General features: G+C 49.3%; 1 protein-coding gene across 5 annotated transcripts in view; it reads left to right on the top strand.

Annotated features, from left to right (window-relative positions):
• The first annotated feature begins 346 nt into the window (after window positions 1–346).
• The window catches only part of Pdzk1 (PDZ domain containing 1), a 35,134-nt gene continuing 20,443 nt past the window's right edge, over window positions 347–15,037 (top strand). Inside the window, exons 1-2 of one of the 5 annotated variants that reach the window (XM_045137942.1) lie at window positions 592–708; window positions 1,817–1,884. The gene's annotated coding sequence lies outside the window, so the exon portion shown is untranslated. Of the gene's footprint in view, window positions 493–591; window positions 709–827; window positions 850–1,688; window positions 1,885–1,907; window positions 1,932–15,037 lie in introns of those variants that run through there. The other 4 variants (XM_045137943.1, XM_045137945.1, XM_045137941.1 and 1 more) reach the window with 4 other exon arrangements.

Genomic DNA, 15,037 nt, shown 5'->3' with positions numbered 1-15,037 from the left:
CACACAGATAAATAAATAAATACAATTTAGGGGCTGGAGAGATGGCTTAGCGGTGGTTAAGGCATATGCCTGCGAAGCTTAAGGATCCAGGTTCGATTCTCCGGGTCCCATGTAAGCCAGATGCACGTGGTGGGATCTGCGTCTGGAGTTCGTTTGCAGTGGCTGGAGGCCTTGGCACACCCATTCTCTATCTCTCTCTCTCTCTCTGTCTCTAATAAATAAATAAAAATAAATCTTAAAAAAATACAATTTAAAATTACATCAGAGGGATGAACTGGTATGAGGAAGTGGCTCTAACATTCATCAGTTTAAGCCTCTTGCCAGTGGCTCAGACCGCGCCTGTGTTGGGGGGCACAGCCAAGGCCCAGGGAAGACAAGGTCTGTCTAGTGGGAGTGGAGGAAAGTGGAGGCCTTGCCGTTTGTTTCCAGCCTGGGGCTGTCACCTCTGACCAGTCTCCTGCCAGCAGTCTTGAGTGTGGGCTGAGGATCCAGGTGAGCAGCGAGCAGTGTCAGAATGGTCTGGATGGGGGTGGTTGATAGGAATCAGCTGGCCTGGCTGGGGCCAAGGCAGTAACATCGGCCCACGGGAGAGTTTATGAAAGTTTGCGAGCCGGCCCGCCTTCCCCAGGCCCTGCGGAACTTGCCTGGGAGAGGATCCCGAGTGTGGGAAGAGACAGAATAGTGCTTGGAGAATGGAACAGCTCTCAGGTGAAGAGGAGGTGGGGAGGAAGGGAGGGAAAGAGAGAGAAGAAAGGTAAGAGAGCCTGGGCAGGGCTGCAGAACTCTTACGGACCGTGTAAGAAAGCGTTCCCTCTGGCTCTCTGATCCCTTGGGAACCTCCAACTGTGGGTGAGTTTTTCCCTGGGTTGGGCCTGGGCTAGCTCAGCTCAGGCCAGGTTGGAAGGACCCTCCCTCCCCCATCCCTTCCTCTCCACATGGCCGGAGCTCCTTGAACTTTCTTTTCTCATTTCCTTCCATGTTTTTTCTTTCCCCTCCAGATTTCGTATCTGGTCCCATGGACTCCTGGGCTCCACGTGGCCCCCATGGGCTTTTGGGCTCCACGTGGTGTACTTCTCTTCTCCCCACTTTCTCTCTCCTTACCTCCCAGCCTTCCCCTTTCTGCACTCCTTTGTAAAATCTGAATTAAAATGTGTACTAGAAAAATCAAAAACAAGCCAGGCGGGCTTGGTGGCGCCCACCTTTAATCCCAGCACACGGGAGGCGGAGGTGGGAAGATCTCTGTGAGTTCGAGGCCGCCCTGAGATGACATAATGAATTCCAGGTCAGCCTGGGCTAGAGTGAGACCCTACCTTGAAAAAAACAAAAACAAACAACAGAAAGGGGAGGGAATGGGTAAAGTGAGGGGCTCTGCCTCATCCACTGGGGTGGGTGTTGCTGCTTAGCGTCCTGCTCACAGAAAGGCCTGAGGGTGGACGACTGCAGTGATGTTCCTTCACCCTGACCCCAGGGTGGGGGCAACCGTGGCTCCGGCTGGGGTGGGGGCTGGGATGGTTGGGTGAGACTCAAGCCTCTCTCCCTTGCACTGAGCAGGGTGGGCAGAGGCTGAGGCAGAGGCCCCTCCTCTCTGGGTACCCTTCCCCACCTCTCCTCTCCCCTCCTCTCGTGGAAGTTCAGAGGGGGGGGGGGCCAGGGGGGGCTCCCACTGCCCGAGCCAGTGGCTAGGTTTGCAGAGGGCTTTTCAGGGGTTTCCAGCTAAGGCCCAGCCAGTTGACAAGGAGCAGGACAGAGGTCACTTGAACTCAGATGACAGGTCCCTGTTAAACACATCAGCTTTTAAATCAATCTTTGTCCAAAGTCCAGTGAGTTCCAAGGCGAGCGCTCACAGCAGGGAGAAACCAAGTGGCCCAACTCCTTTCCCCGCAGGTGAGTGCCGGCTCGCGGGCGCTAGGGAGGGTGCCGGGCTCCTGGGTGTGAGTTACCCCTCTTTCGATCTCTTTTCCCCTTTCCCCCCAGCAAGTGGGCAGAGGCTGTGGGGAAGCAGCCAAGCCTTTGGTGGTGGAGGTAGTGAGAGGGCAGATTGTTGAAGTGGTGAGGGATTTGGTCGCTCTGTGATTTCTTTCTTTCTTATTTATTTTATTATTATTATTTTTGGGTTTTCAAGGTAGGGTCTCACTTTAATCCAGACTGACCTGGGATTCACTATGTAGTCTCAGGGTGGCCTGGAACTCACGGCGATCCTCCTACCTGTGCCTCCCAAGTGCTGGGATTAAAGGCTTGCACCACCACACCAGGCAATTGCCTATTTATTTATTTATTTATTATTTTCGAGGTAGGCTCTCTCTCTAATCCAGACTGACCTGGAATTCACTATGTAGTCTCCGGGTGGCCTGGAACTCATGGCAATCCTCCTACCTCTGCCTCCCAAGTGCTGGGATTAAAGGCGTGCGCCACCATGCCCGGCTCGCTCTGTGATTTCTTTTGCTGGAGATGCCAAGCCTTGAGGTTGAGGTTCGACTTCCCAAAGGAATTGGCAGCTGGGGAGATGGTGGTGAGAGGTGCTTGCTTACAAAGGATCGATGGGGAGGGCGGGGGACGTCTCTGAGTGTTTGGGTCTTGTGAATGCCAAAAGGCTGTGCTTCTCTTCAATTCTCTCAGGTGACTCCGATGCGCAGGCAGGTAGGGAAGCATGCTTGCATCATTTCCTAAGCAGCTGAGATTGAGATTGAAGGGCTCCCCAGTGTGAAGACTCCCTTCCAGTGTGCGCATACACTAAAGACCCAGTGGGCTTTGGGCCCGAGGAACACTTCCCCTAAGTAATCACAGGGGCTGACTGCCTTAGGCCACGGTGTCTAGTCCCATCGAGCCATATTCTTCCTACACGCTCAGGGACGCTGAACTCGTGTGTGATAGCTGAGCGCATCGTGCTTATTTCTGCCTCCTCCGTGTGTCCTCGGCAGCGTGGAGTACGAGGCTGCTAATAACGAGGAGGTCGTGTGTTCTCCCTGACCGCTGCCTCTCAGCTCGGGGGAGGCACACAGCTCTGGGATAGGAATAGCTGAGGTTTCGATTTATTAAACTCCCTTTTTTGTTTGTTTTGTTTTTGTTTTTGTTTTTGTTTTTGTTTTTGTTTTTTTTTTTTTTTTTTTTTTTTTTTTTATGAAGGGTCCCACTCTAGCCCAGGCTGACCTGGAATTCACTGTGTAGTCTCAGGGTGGCCTCGAACTCACGGCGATCCTCCTACCTCTGCCTCCCAAGTGCTGGGATTAGAGGCGTGCGCCACCATGCCGGGCATTTTTTATTTTTTTAAACACATATATTTATTTGAAAGAGAGAAAGAGGCAGACAGAGAGAGAAAGAGAGAGAGAATGGGCATGCCAGGGCCTCCAGCTACTGCAAACAAACTCCAGATGCATGTGCCACCTTGTGCAGCTGGCTTACATGGGTCCTGGAGAGTCGAACCGGGATCCTTTGGCTTTGCAGGCAAATACCTGAACCACTAAGCCTTCTCTCCAGCCTATTTTTATTCTTTAAAAAAATATTTTACTGCTATGATGGTCTTCTTCAGACAGCTTTTTTTTTTTGCGGGGGTCTTTGAGGTGGGGTTTCACTCTAGCACAGGCTGACCTGGAATTTGAAATTCACTATATAGTGTCAAGGTGGCCTTAAACTCTACCTTAAAAAAAAAAACAACAAAACACACTTTATATTTGTGAAGCTAAGTGGAACCACAAGAAATAAGGTAAATGACCCAGAAAACCAGTTGTATTGGTACATTCTTGGTGTGAGAATACAGCAAGGGGCCGTGGAGCCTCCTCTGAAGGGAGTTTATCTTGATGGGGAACACTTGACATAAACACTCAAGCTCCTTTGTAATCGGCTGGCCTGAGTCCAAGGCGTCTCATAGTCTAGCCTGACCTACTTCTGTCTTTCTCCATGTCCATGCTCTGGCCCTTCTGAGCCAGACTCCTTCCAGATCCAAACTCTGCTAACCTACCAGAGCAGAGCAAAGAGTAACCTTATACAGTCCTCGGAGCTCATAACTGTATATATAGGCTGGAGCCTAGTAAGTAATGAGTGTGTACAGGAATAAAACCTGTCGAGTGTGGTGGCGCACGCCTTTAATCCCAGCACTCGGGAGGCAGAGGTAGGAGGATCGCTGTCAGTTCAAGGCCACCCTGAGACTACAGAGTGAATTCCAGGTCAGTTTGAGCTAGAGACCGACCCTACCTGGGGGGAAAAAAAAAAAGGCCAGGCATGGTGGCGCATGCCTTTAATTCCAACACTCAGGAAGCAGAAGTAGGAGGATCGCTGTGAGTTCGAGGCCACCCTGAGGCTACATAGTGAGTTCCAGGTCAATCTGGGCTAAAGGGAGACTCGACCTTAAAAAGAAAAAAGAGCCGGGCGTGGTGGCGCACGCCTTTAATCCCAGCACTCGGGAGGCAGAGGTAGGAGGATCGCCGTGAGTTCAAGGCCACCCTGAGACTACAGAGTTAATTCCAGGTCAGCCTGGACCAGAGTGAGACCCTACCTCGAAAAACCAAAAAAAAAAAAAAAAAAAAAAAAAAAAGAAAGAAGAAAACTTGGGGGCTGGCTTAGTGGTTAAGGTGTTTGCCAACAAAGCCAAAGGACCCAAGTTTGATTCCCCAATACTCACATAAAACCAGGTGCATAAGGTGGTGCAAGTGTCTAGAATTTGCAGTGGCTAGGAGGACCTGCTGTGCCCATTCTCTCTCTCTCTCTCTCTCTCTCTCTCTCTCTCTCTTTCTCTCTGCCTCTATCAACTAACTAACTTACCAAAAAAAAAAAAAAAAAAATTAAAACAAAAGGATAAAACCTGGGCTGGAGAGATGGCTCATTGGTTTAAGTGTTTGCTTGCAAAGCCTAAAGGCCCAGATTCAATTCCTCAGTACCCACATAAAGCAAGATGCATGTATCTGGGGTTCATTTGCAGTCGCAGGAGGCCCTAGTGGGCCACATTCTCTCCACATTGCCCCCTCTCTCTCACTGGCTCTGCTTGAAAATAAATAAACAGGCTGGAGAGATTGCTTCGCGGTTAAGGCGTTTGCCTACAAAGCCAAAGGACCTTGGTTGATTCCACAGAAGCCAGATGCACAAGGTGGCACATGTGTGTGGAGTTTGTTGGCAGTGGTTGGAGGCTCTGATGTGCCCATTTTGTCTTTCTTTCTCTAAAATAAATAAATAAAATATATTTAGAAAATAAATATTTTCTTTTGCTTTTTTTTTGATGTAGGGCCTAGGCTTATCTGGAATTCACCACACCTGGCATACATATATATTTTTTTTTTTAAAAGAATAAAACCAGGGCTGGAGAGATGGTTTAGCAGTTAAGGCATTTGCCTGTAAAGCCAAAGGATTCTGGTTCGATTCTCCAGGACCCATGTAAGTCAGATGCACAAGGGGGTGCACGTGTCTGGAGTTTGCAGTGGCTGGAGGCCCTGGCGTGCCCATTCTCTCTCTCCCTTCCTCCCTCTCTCAAATAAATAAAATAATAAAAACCTTTTAGCCTGGCATGGTGGTGCACGTCTTTAGTCCCAGCACTCGGGAGGCAGAGGTGGGAGGCTTGCTGTGAGTCTGAGGTCAACTTGGGGCTATAGAGTGAGACCGTGCCTTGAAAATGCGTTAGGTCTTGAATTCATTCACTTGGAAAAAAATGCTTGCTTGGCACTTGCAACGGATAAGTGGTTGGCAAGCCGCGGGGGAGGTATTCTGGGCGGAGGATGCGGCATGAGCGAAGGGCGGGCTGGGCGTGCCCGAGCTCGCCGAGGAACAGAGAGCGTGAGGTGGACTGGCTTATGGGGAGCTTTGGTGCCTGACGTGCTCTTCTCATTTTGATATACTTAATTTGAGAAAGAGAGAGAGAAGGAGGCAGATAGACAGGGAGAATGGGCGCGCCAGGGCCTCCAGCCACTGCAAATGAACTCCAGACGCGTGCGCCCCCTTGTGCATCTGGCTGATGTGGGTCCTGGGGAATCGAGCCTGGAACTGGGGTCCTTAGGCTTCACAGGCAAGTGCCTAACTGCTGAGCCATTTCCCTTGCCCTCATGGTTTTTAGTTTTTTTTTGAGGTAGGGTTCACTCTAGCTCAAGGTGACCCATAACTCACTCTATAGTTGTAGGCTGTCTTCAAACTCACAGCGATCCTCCTATCTCTGCCTCCCAACTAGTGAGATTAAAGGTGTGTGCCACCACGCCCGGCGCATTTAATAAAACATTTTATTTTAATTGATTTTTTTTGAAAGAGAGAGAGAGAGGCAGAGAGAGAGACAGAGGCAGAGAGAGAATATGGGTGTGCTAGACCTTCAGCTGATATAAATACACTCTAGATGCATCTGGCTTACATGGGTCCTGGGGAATTGAATCTGGGTCCTTTAGCTTTGCACGCTAGTGCCCTAACCACTAAGCCATCTCTCCAGCCCCCTACTTTATTTTTTATCTTTTGAGGTAAGGTCTTGCTCTAGCCCTGGCTGACCTGGAATTCACTATGCAGTCTTAGGCTGGCCTCAAACTCAGAGATTCTCCTACCTATAGAATTAAAGGCTTGTGTCACCATGCCTACCTGATTTGTTGAATGATATTGTAGAACTAAAAACAAAGTTTGAGCTGGGCGTGGTGGTGCGCCCTGAAACTACATAGTGAATTCCAGATTTGCCTGGACTAGAGTGAGACCCTACCTCAGACCCCCCTGCCCCCCCCAAAAAAAAGTTTGAAAGTCTGCAGGAGTGACTTTGAGGGGCTGGAGACAGGAGGCTCCCCTGCAAAATCACGGAGCAGAACTGCCAGTTCCAAGGTGAACCCCGCATTACAACTGAGCCTCTGGAGCGTTTGTCTGTTTGGGGGTACCAGCTGGGTCAGCAGCAGTGTCCTCTCTCAGTGGTGCTTCTCTTCCCACACAGTGTCGTCTCCGTCTCTCTCCCGACTCCTAAAACTCTTAGGTAAGCAATTCAAGTGGAAAAGGCCTTGAACGGCAGACCAGAGTCCTGCCATATAGGGCGACACGCCACTGGTGGTGGTGAGGGGCAGAGGGAGCGCCCGGTGCCAGCAGGCTAAATGAGCTTTGAGATAAGAGATTATACTCCTTATCATAAAAGAGATAGAAATGACTCACAGGCCCGTCATCACTGTTCTCTAGATTATTCTCAGTGGAATGCATCCATTAATCCCCCCCCCTTTATTTTAGGTAGGGGTCTTACTGTAGCTCAGACTGACCTGGAATTCAGTCTCAGGGTGGCCTTGAACTCCCAACCATCCTCCTACCTCTGGGTCCCCGAAATGCTGGGATTAAAGGCATGTGACACCATGCCCAGCCTTTTGTTTTTGGTTTTTGAGGTAGGGTCTCATGTATTTATTTGAGAGCGACAGACAGACAGAGAAAGAGGCAGATAGATATAGAGAATGGGCGCGCCAGGGCCTGCAGCCACTGCAAACGAACTCCAGATGTGTGCGCCCCCTTGTGCATCTGGCTAACGTGGGTCCTGGGGAATCGAGCCTCGAACCGGGGTCCTTAGGCTTCACAGGCAAGCGCTTAACCACTAAGCCATCTCTCCAGCCCGGGTCTCACTTCTGTCCAGGCTGACCTGGAATTCACCATGTAGTCTCGGGGTGGCCTCAAACTCACAGTGATCCCTACCTGGCTTCCCAAATGCTGGGACTAAAGGTGTGTGCCACCACACCAGGCCCCAAGGCCCCATGTTTTAAATCCATCCCTGGCTGTGACTGCACACAATGGAAGTAGTTGGCATATGCATATTTTAGGGCCTTGGTTATCCTTCTATTTCAGTATTACTTAAGTATTCTTGAGTGGTTTCATGTCCACTGGTGTTGCTTTTCAAAGGAGGAATCCAGATGGAGTAGAGTGACCTTTGCCTATAATCCCAGCCCTTGGGAAGCAGAGGTAGGAGGATCGCCATGAGTCCAACGCAAGCCTGAGACTACATAGTGAAGTCCAGGTCAGCCTGGGATAGAGTGAGACCCTACCTGGAAAAACCAAAAAGAAAAAGAAAAAAAAAAAAATCTAGGTAGCCTATAATACATATTACCTGCATCAAAGCTATAAAATCTGCTCTAGGAACAATATTTATTTATTTATTTATTTGAACACACACAGAGAGGGAGGATGGAAGGGAGGGAGGGAGGGGCAGACAGAGACAGAGAAAGAGGCGGAAAGAGAATGAGCCTGGGTGTGTCAGGTTTTCCTGCCACATAAATGAACTCCAGAAGCATGTGCCACTTTTTGTGTCTGGCATTATGTGGGTAGTGAGGAATCGAACCTGGGCCATCGGGGTTAATAAACAAGCGCCTTTAGCCATCACAGCCCCCAGGAAATTTTTTTGTTTGTCTCACTCTAGCTCAGGCTGACCTGCAATTCATCATGTCGTCTCAGGGTGGCCTCAAACTCACAGTGATCCTCCTACCTCTGCCTCCCGAGTGCTGGCTTTAAAGGCGTGCACCACTGCACCCGACCAGGAAAAATATTTTTGAGGAAGAATGAAATTGAATTGCTTTTATGTTGTCCTTGCCAGAGAGATTTGTCAGGACCAGTGGCTACAATAGGATTTTTTTTTTTTTTTTCTTTCAAGGTAGGGTCTCACTCCAGCTCAGGCTGACCTGGAATTCACTATGTCGTCTCAGGGTGGCCGCAAACTCAGTGCGATCCTTCTACCTCTGCCTCTGGAATGCTGGGACTAAAGGTGTGCGCCACCATGCCCAGCTATAATAGGATTTCCTTTATGCCATCAGAAAAAAGCCAGTGCTAAGCTCCGAAGAAGATGGGTGTGGCCGGCCTCTGGTCAGGGTTGACAGCATAGGGAATGCTCAGCCTGTATACGATTGCTGACTTAACACCACACAGTCTCCAACTGACTGTGTTTTTCCTAAGTCAAGTCTAGTGACTTTGTTTCTCATCACACAGATGTGTGCAAATGCAGGAGCAATGGCATTCCTCACAGGCGCATGCAGTGCAGATGCACCTGATTAGACTTCCTGCGATGGGACTTTCTTCTTCCTGAGGCTTCCAGGTTTTATAGACAAGCATGGAGTTCAGTGGATGGTGAATAGTGTTTAGGTTGCGTGTTACCACATAGATCCCACTCTTTCCCCCTAGGCTTTAATGCATGAGGAATAATTTATTTAATGGCTACATCCTAGGTTATATAATCAAATACCTTTCCACAGTCACAGCCACTAGGGTTAATTATTATTCACCAGCTGGTTATTCAGTTTTTACCGGTCAGTTAAATGGTTTCATGGCTCAGATGTTGTTTACGTAAGTGCCTGGTGTGAAGAGGCTCTGTTTATTTTATTTTCTTTCTTTTATTAGTATTATTTTTGTGTTTGTTTTGTTTTTTTGAGGTAGGGTCTCACTCTAGCCCAAGCTGACCTGGAATTCACTATGGAGTCTCAGGATGGCCTCGAACTCATGGCAGTTCTCCCGAGTGCTGGGATTAAAGGTGTGTGCCACCACACCTGGCTGGTTTTCTTTTTTAAATATATTTTATTTATTTATTTGCAAGCAGAGCAAAACAGATCATGAGAGAGAGAGAGAGAGAGAGAGAGAGAGAGAGAGAGCACCAAGGCCTTTAGCCACTGCAGACCAACTCCAGATGCATGCTCCACTTTGTGCATCTGGCTTTATGTGGGTACTGGGGAACTGAATTCAGGTCATTTGGTTTTGCAGGCAGGTGCCTTAACTGCTGAGCCATCTCTTCAGTTCCCTGACAGTTTTCTTTCTTTCTTATTTTTTTTTTGGGGGGGGGGTTTGAGGCAGGGTCTCATTCTAGCCCAAGCTGACCTAGAATTCACTATGTAGCCTCAGGGTGGCCTCGAACTCATGGTGATCCTCCTACCACTGCCTTCAAAGTGCTGGGATTAAAGACACGCGCCACCAGACCTGGCACCCTGACAGTTTTCTTTTTTTTTTTTAAATATTTTTTTGTTCATTTTTTATTTATTTGAGAGCGACAGACACAGAGAGAAAGACAGATAGAGGGAGAGAGAGAGAATGGGCGCGCCAGGGCTTCCAGCCTCTGCAAACAAACTCCAGACATGTGCACCCCCTTGTTCATCTGGCTAACGTGGGACCTGGGGAACCGAGCCTCGAACCGGGGTCCTTAGGCTTCACAGGCAAGCGCTTAACCGCTAAGCCATCTCTCCAGCCCCCTGACAGTTTTCTTAACGTTAAAAATCAGGCTGTGTGTGGTGGCGAGAGCCTTTGACCCCAGTAGCACTGGGGAGGCAAATGTGTGTTCGAGACCAGCCTGAGACGACATAGTGAATTCCAGGTCAGCCTGGGCCAGAGTGAGACCCTACCTCTGGTTAAAAACAAACAAACAAACAAAAAACCAGAGCATCTTCAGCCCCACTTTCCCTTCTAGCAGCTGTGTGGAGTCTTGCTTCTTAGGCCCCCGTCCAGATGGACTTTGATGCTCTCTGTCAACGTGGTGATGGATGTTTTGTTTTGTTTTGTTTTTTTCCTCCTTTGGCATCATGGGCACCGTTAAGATCTTGTCTTTGAGTGATGCTGTAAACACTGGCTTTCCGCTGACTACTCCTCAGTCTGTCTCCTGCTCTTCTCTCTAGAAATTCGTTGTGACTTCACCCCTGGCTCTTTCCTTTCAACTTCTCATTCTGAGCTTCAACCTGGCCCCCGACGCAGGCGGTCTTGCACCAGGCCCCCAGTCCAACACTGCAGAGCTCTAGGAGAATGTCTGCCGTGCCCACTGTCTAAAAACAAATGGAGCTGGGTGTGGTGGCACACGCCTTTAATAGGAGGATCACCATGAGTTCGAGGGCACCCTGAGGCTACATAGTGAATTCCAGGTCAGCCTGAGCTAGAGTGAGACCCTACCTCAAAAAAAAAAAAAAAAATTAAAAAAAAAAGGATTCTGCCATCTCATTCCTCAACTATAATGTCTGTTATTTATTTTAAATATTTTTATTTATTTATTTGAGGGTGTGGCCATTCCAGGGCCTCTTGCCACTGCAAATGAACTCCAGATGCATGCTCTACTGCGTGCATCTGGCTTTATGTGGGTGCTGGGGAATCGAACCTAGACTGGCGGGCTTTGCAAGCAAATGGCTTTAACTGCCGAGCCATCGCTGCAGCTCTATAATGTCTCTTTATAACCCCTGCCCTCCCCCACACACAAAAAGTCTCACTATGTAGCCTAGGCTGGCTTTGGACTCATAATCCTCCTGCTCTGCCTTCCCAGATGCAAGGATTACAGCTTAGCTAACATGGTGCCATAGTGGTTTCGTTTGAGTCCTATCCTTTCCAGCACCACCCTACATGAGCACCAGTTCTAAGATCAGAGAGCTCTGGCAGGACACCCCGGGCCAGGTGGCTTAAACAATAGAACATCATTCTCTCAAAGTTCTACAGGCTGGGAATACAAGAGAAAGACACAGATGGGGCTGGTCCCCATTGGCATCCCCTTGATTTGCAGATGGCCACAGTGTTTTTTTGTTTGTTTGTTTGTTTTTGTATTGAGAGAGAGAGAGAGAGAGAGGAGAAAGAGAGAATTGGAGTGCTTGTACCATCTAGTGGGCATGTGCAACCTTGCGCTTGCCTCACCTTTGTGCATCTGGCTAACGTGGGATCTGGAGAGTCGAATATGGGTCCTTAAGCTTCACAGGCAAGTGCCTTAACCACTAAGCCATCTCTCCAGCCACTTGCTGTGTTATCGTGTGGTCTTTTCTCTGCAGGAAGGCATCCCTGGTGTCTTTTTTTAAAACTTTTTTTGGTTTATTTTTATTTATTTATTTGAAAGTGACAGAGAGAGAAAGAGGCAGATAGAGAGAAAGAGAGAATGGGCATGCCAGGGCCTCCAGCCACTGCAAACGAACTCCAGATGCGTGCGCCCCCTTGTGCATCTGGCTAACGTGGGTCCTGGGGAATCGAGCCTCGAACTGGGGTCCTTAGGCTTCACAGGCAAGCACTTAACCACTGAGCCATCACTCCAGCCCTCTGGTGTCTTTTAATAAGGACACCAGCCATACTGGATTCAGGTCTCATCTGTATGACCTCACTTAACTTAGTAGCCACTTTGAGGTCGCCACCTCTGAATGTCCTCCCACTGGAGACGAGGGCTTCAGTGTGTGGTTCCCGGGGCGGGAGTGGTATTCAGTCCCCGCTAGGAGGGGAGTCTCAAGACTGGTTAGTGGAGGAAACTGAACTAAGGTGATATGGTGGGGGGAAGGGAAACTGGGTAGGCAGGTGTCTGTGGAAGTAGGAGCAACCTTGTGTTCTCTCAGCCCGAGGTCCAAGAGGAGCCAGAGGTACAGTTGTGGTCAAATGGAGGAGTAGCCTCAGGAGACGCAGCTGGGCCGCATGGAGCCCTCCCTCTTGGCCGTGAAGCCACAGCATAAAACTGCCCATTAAGGAGACTAAGCAGAAACCAGGGAGGACAAGAGGATTCCGTGGCTGTGACATGAGTGGGCGCTGTGGGCCGCTGCTTCCCCTGGGACCCGATTCTGGGCATTGTAGGTCCCCTTCCTCCCATCCTCCCTCTCTTCTTCTTTTTTTTTTTTTTTAATAATTTATTTTTATTTCTTTATTTGCAAGCAGAGAGAGAGAGAAAAGAGAGAGAGAGAGGAAAAAAAAGAGAGACAGAGAGAAAGAATGGCATGTTAGGGCCTGTAGCCACTGCAAGTGAACTCCAGATACATGTGCCCCTTGTACATCTGGCTTACGTGGGTCCTGGGGAATCAAACCTGGGTCCTTTGGCTTTGCAGGCAAACCCCTTAACTGCTAAGCCATCTCTCCAGCCCTTCTTTAATTTTTTTTTAAACTTAAGGGAGGAAGAATTCATTTTGGCTCATGGTTGAAAGGTCTACGCCATCATGGGAGGGAACTCACGGCAGCAGGAGCATGAAGCAATTGAATGTTGGTGCTCATCTCTCTCTCTCTCTCTCTCTCTCTCTCTCTCTCTCTCTTTATTTTATTTTGTTTTTTTGAGGTAGGGTCTCGCTTTAGCCCAGGCTGACCTGGAACTCACTATGTATTCTCAGGGTGGCCTTGAATTCACAGTGATCCTCCTACCTCTGCCTCTTGAGTGTTGGTATTTTTTAAATTTTAATTTAATTTAATTTTTTGGTTTTTCGAGGTGGGGTCTCACTCTAGCCCAGGCTGACCTGGAATTCACTATGGAGTCTCAGGGTGGCCTCAAACTCATGGTGATCCTCCTACCTCTGCCTCCCCAGTGCTGGGATTAAAGGTGTGAGCTACCATGCCTGGCTTTTCCTTTTTAAGTTAAATTAATATAATTTTGTTTTTTTGAGGTAGGGTCTCACTCTAGCCCAGGCTGACCTGGAATTCACTATGTAGTCCCAGGGTGGCCTAGAACTCGCGGTGATCCTCCTACCTCTGCCTCCGGAGTGCTGGAATTAAAGGTGTGTGCCACCACGCCCGGCTACTTTCTTTCTTTCCTCTCTTCCTCCCTCCCTTCCTTCCTTCCTTCCTTCCTCTCTCCCTCCTTTCTTTCTCTCTTGCTCTCTTTTCGAGGCAAGCCCAATAGACTGGCCCCCCCCTTTTTTTTTTAATGAGATAAAGAGAGAGAGAGAATTGGTGTACCAGGGCCTCCAGCCATTGCAAGCAATGCCAGATGCATGCGCCCCCTTGTGTGCATGTGCGACATTGTGCTCCTGTGTCACTGTGTGTCTGGCTTATGTGGGACCTGGAGAGTTGAACAGGAGTTCTTAGGCTTCGCAGGCAAGTGCCTTAACTGCTAAGCCATCTCTCCAGCCCTCTAGCAGGATCACTGTGACTTCGAGGCCACCCTGAGACTCCATAGTGAATTCCAGGTCAGCCTGGGCTAGAGCGAGACCCTACCTCGAAAAAGAAAAAACCAAAAACCCACAAACAGCAAGAACAAAAACAAACTTGAGGGTCAGTACATCGCAGCGGGCAAGGCATGATGGCAGGAGCCACAGCCAGGCGGCAGAGAGACTGGAATGTTCCAGTGCAGGTATTTTGATACCTATGTGGTTGCACCTGCTGTCTGAGGCCAAGTCTGCATGGGGACATCTACGTGGCAGGGTTGAAGGACAATGCATCTGTGACCCAGTTTTTACCTGGGGCCTCTGGCTCTGTCACCTGCATTCTATTTTCAGCTTCTAGGCCTGCGCTGGTCCTTATCACCCATGAGGATCACCTGGCTTGTCTCCACTGGATGTGCTCCAGGCTGGTTTCACTAATCATTCCAGGAGCCCAGCTCTGACTGTGCCATCCCTTGGCTCCCCGCCCCCCATCCCCCAGAGGTACCCACTGACCACCTGGGCTGCTAATTAACCTCTTAGAGTCTGCCATCTGCCATTTCTCTTCCTTTGACCATGCCCAAGAACTTCCCTACTCCATCCCCTGATGGCCACACCCTTCTGTATGTCCTACTTCTGTCCCTGTTGGAATGCTACCACTGATTTGCAAGGACTATGTCAACTCCTCCTTAACTCACGCAATGCTCCTTAATTTTTCTTACGGTGTTGTCTTAGTTATTCTATTCTATGTTTGTTTCCTGCCCCCCTCCCCCAAGGTAGGGTGTCACTCAGGCTGACCTGGAATTCATTATGTAGTCTCTGGGTGGCCTCAAACTCACAGCCATCCTCCTGCCTCTGCCTCCTGAGTGCTGGGATTAAAGGCATGTGCTACTACACCCTGCCTCCAGCCCATTTTTTTTTTTTTTAATATTTATCTGAGAGAGAGAGAGAGAGGTGGAGAGGGAAAGGGGGCAGATAGAGAGAACGGATGCACCAGGGCCTCTAGCCAGTGTGAATGAACTCCAGACGCATGTGCCACCTTGTGCATCTGGCTTATGTGGTTACTGGGGACTCAAACCTAAGTCCTTAGGCTTCATAGGCAAGCACCTGAACTGCTAAGCCACCTCTCCGGCCCTATACTATGTTTATAGCGGTAGTTGTCCTTGTATTAAAACTTTCCTCTAGAGCCGGGCATGGTGGCACACGCCTTTAATCCCAGCACTCGGGAGGCAGAGGTAGGAGGATTGCCATGAGTTCAAGGCCACCCTGAGATAACAGAGTTAATTCCAGGTCAGCCTGGACCAGAG

The sequence above is a fragment of the Jaculus jaculus genome, chromosome 19 (assembly GCF_020740685.1).
Source record: "Jaculus jaculus isolate mJacJac1 chromosome 19, mJacJac1.mat.Y.cur, whole genome shotgun sequence".
Lineage (NCBI taxonomy): Eukaryota > Metazoa > Chordata > Mammalia > Rodentia > Dipodidae > Jaculus > Jaculus jaculus.
Note: the sequence above shows the minus strand (reverse complement) of the source record. Positions and strands in the feature narration are given on the sequence as shown.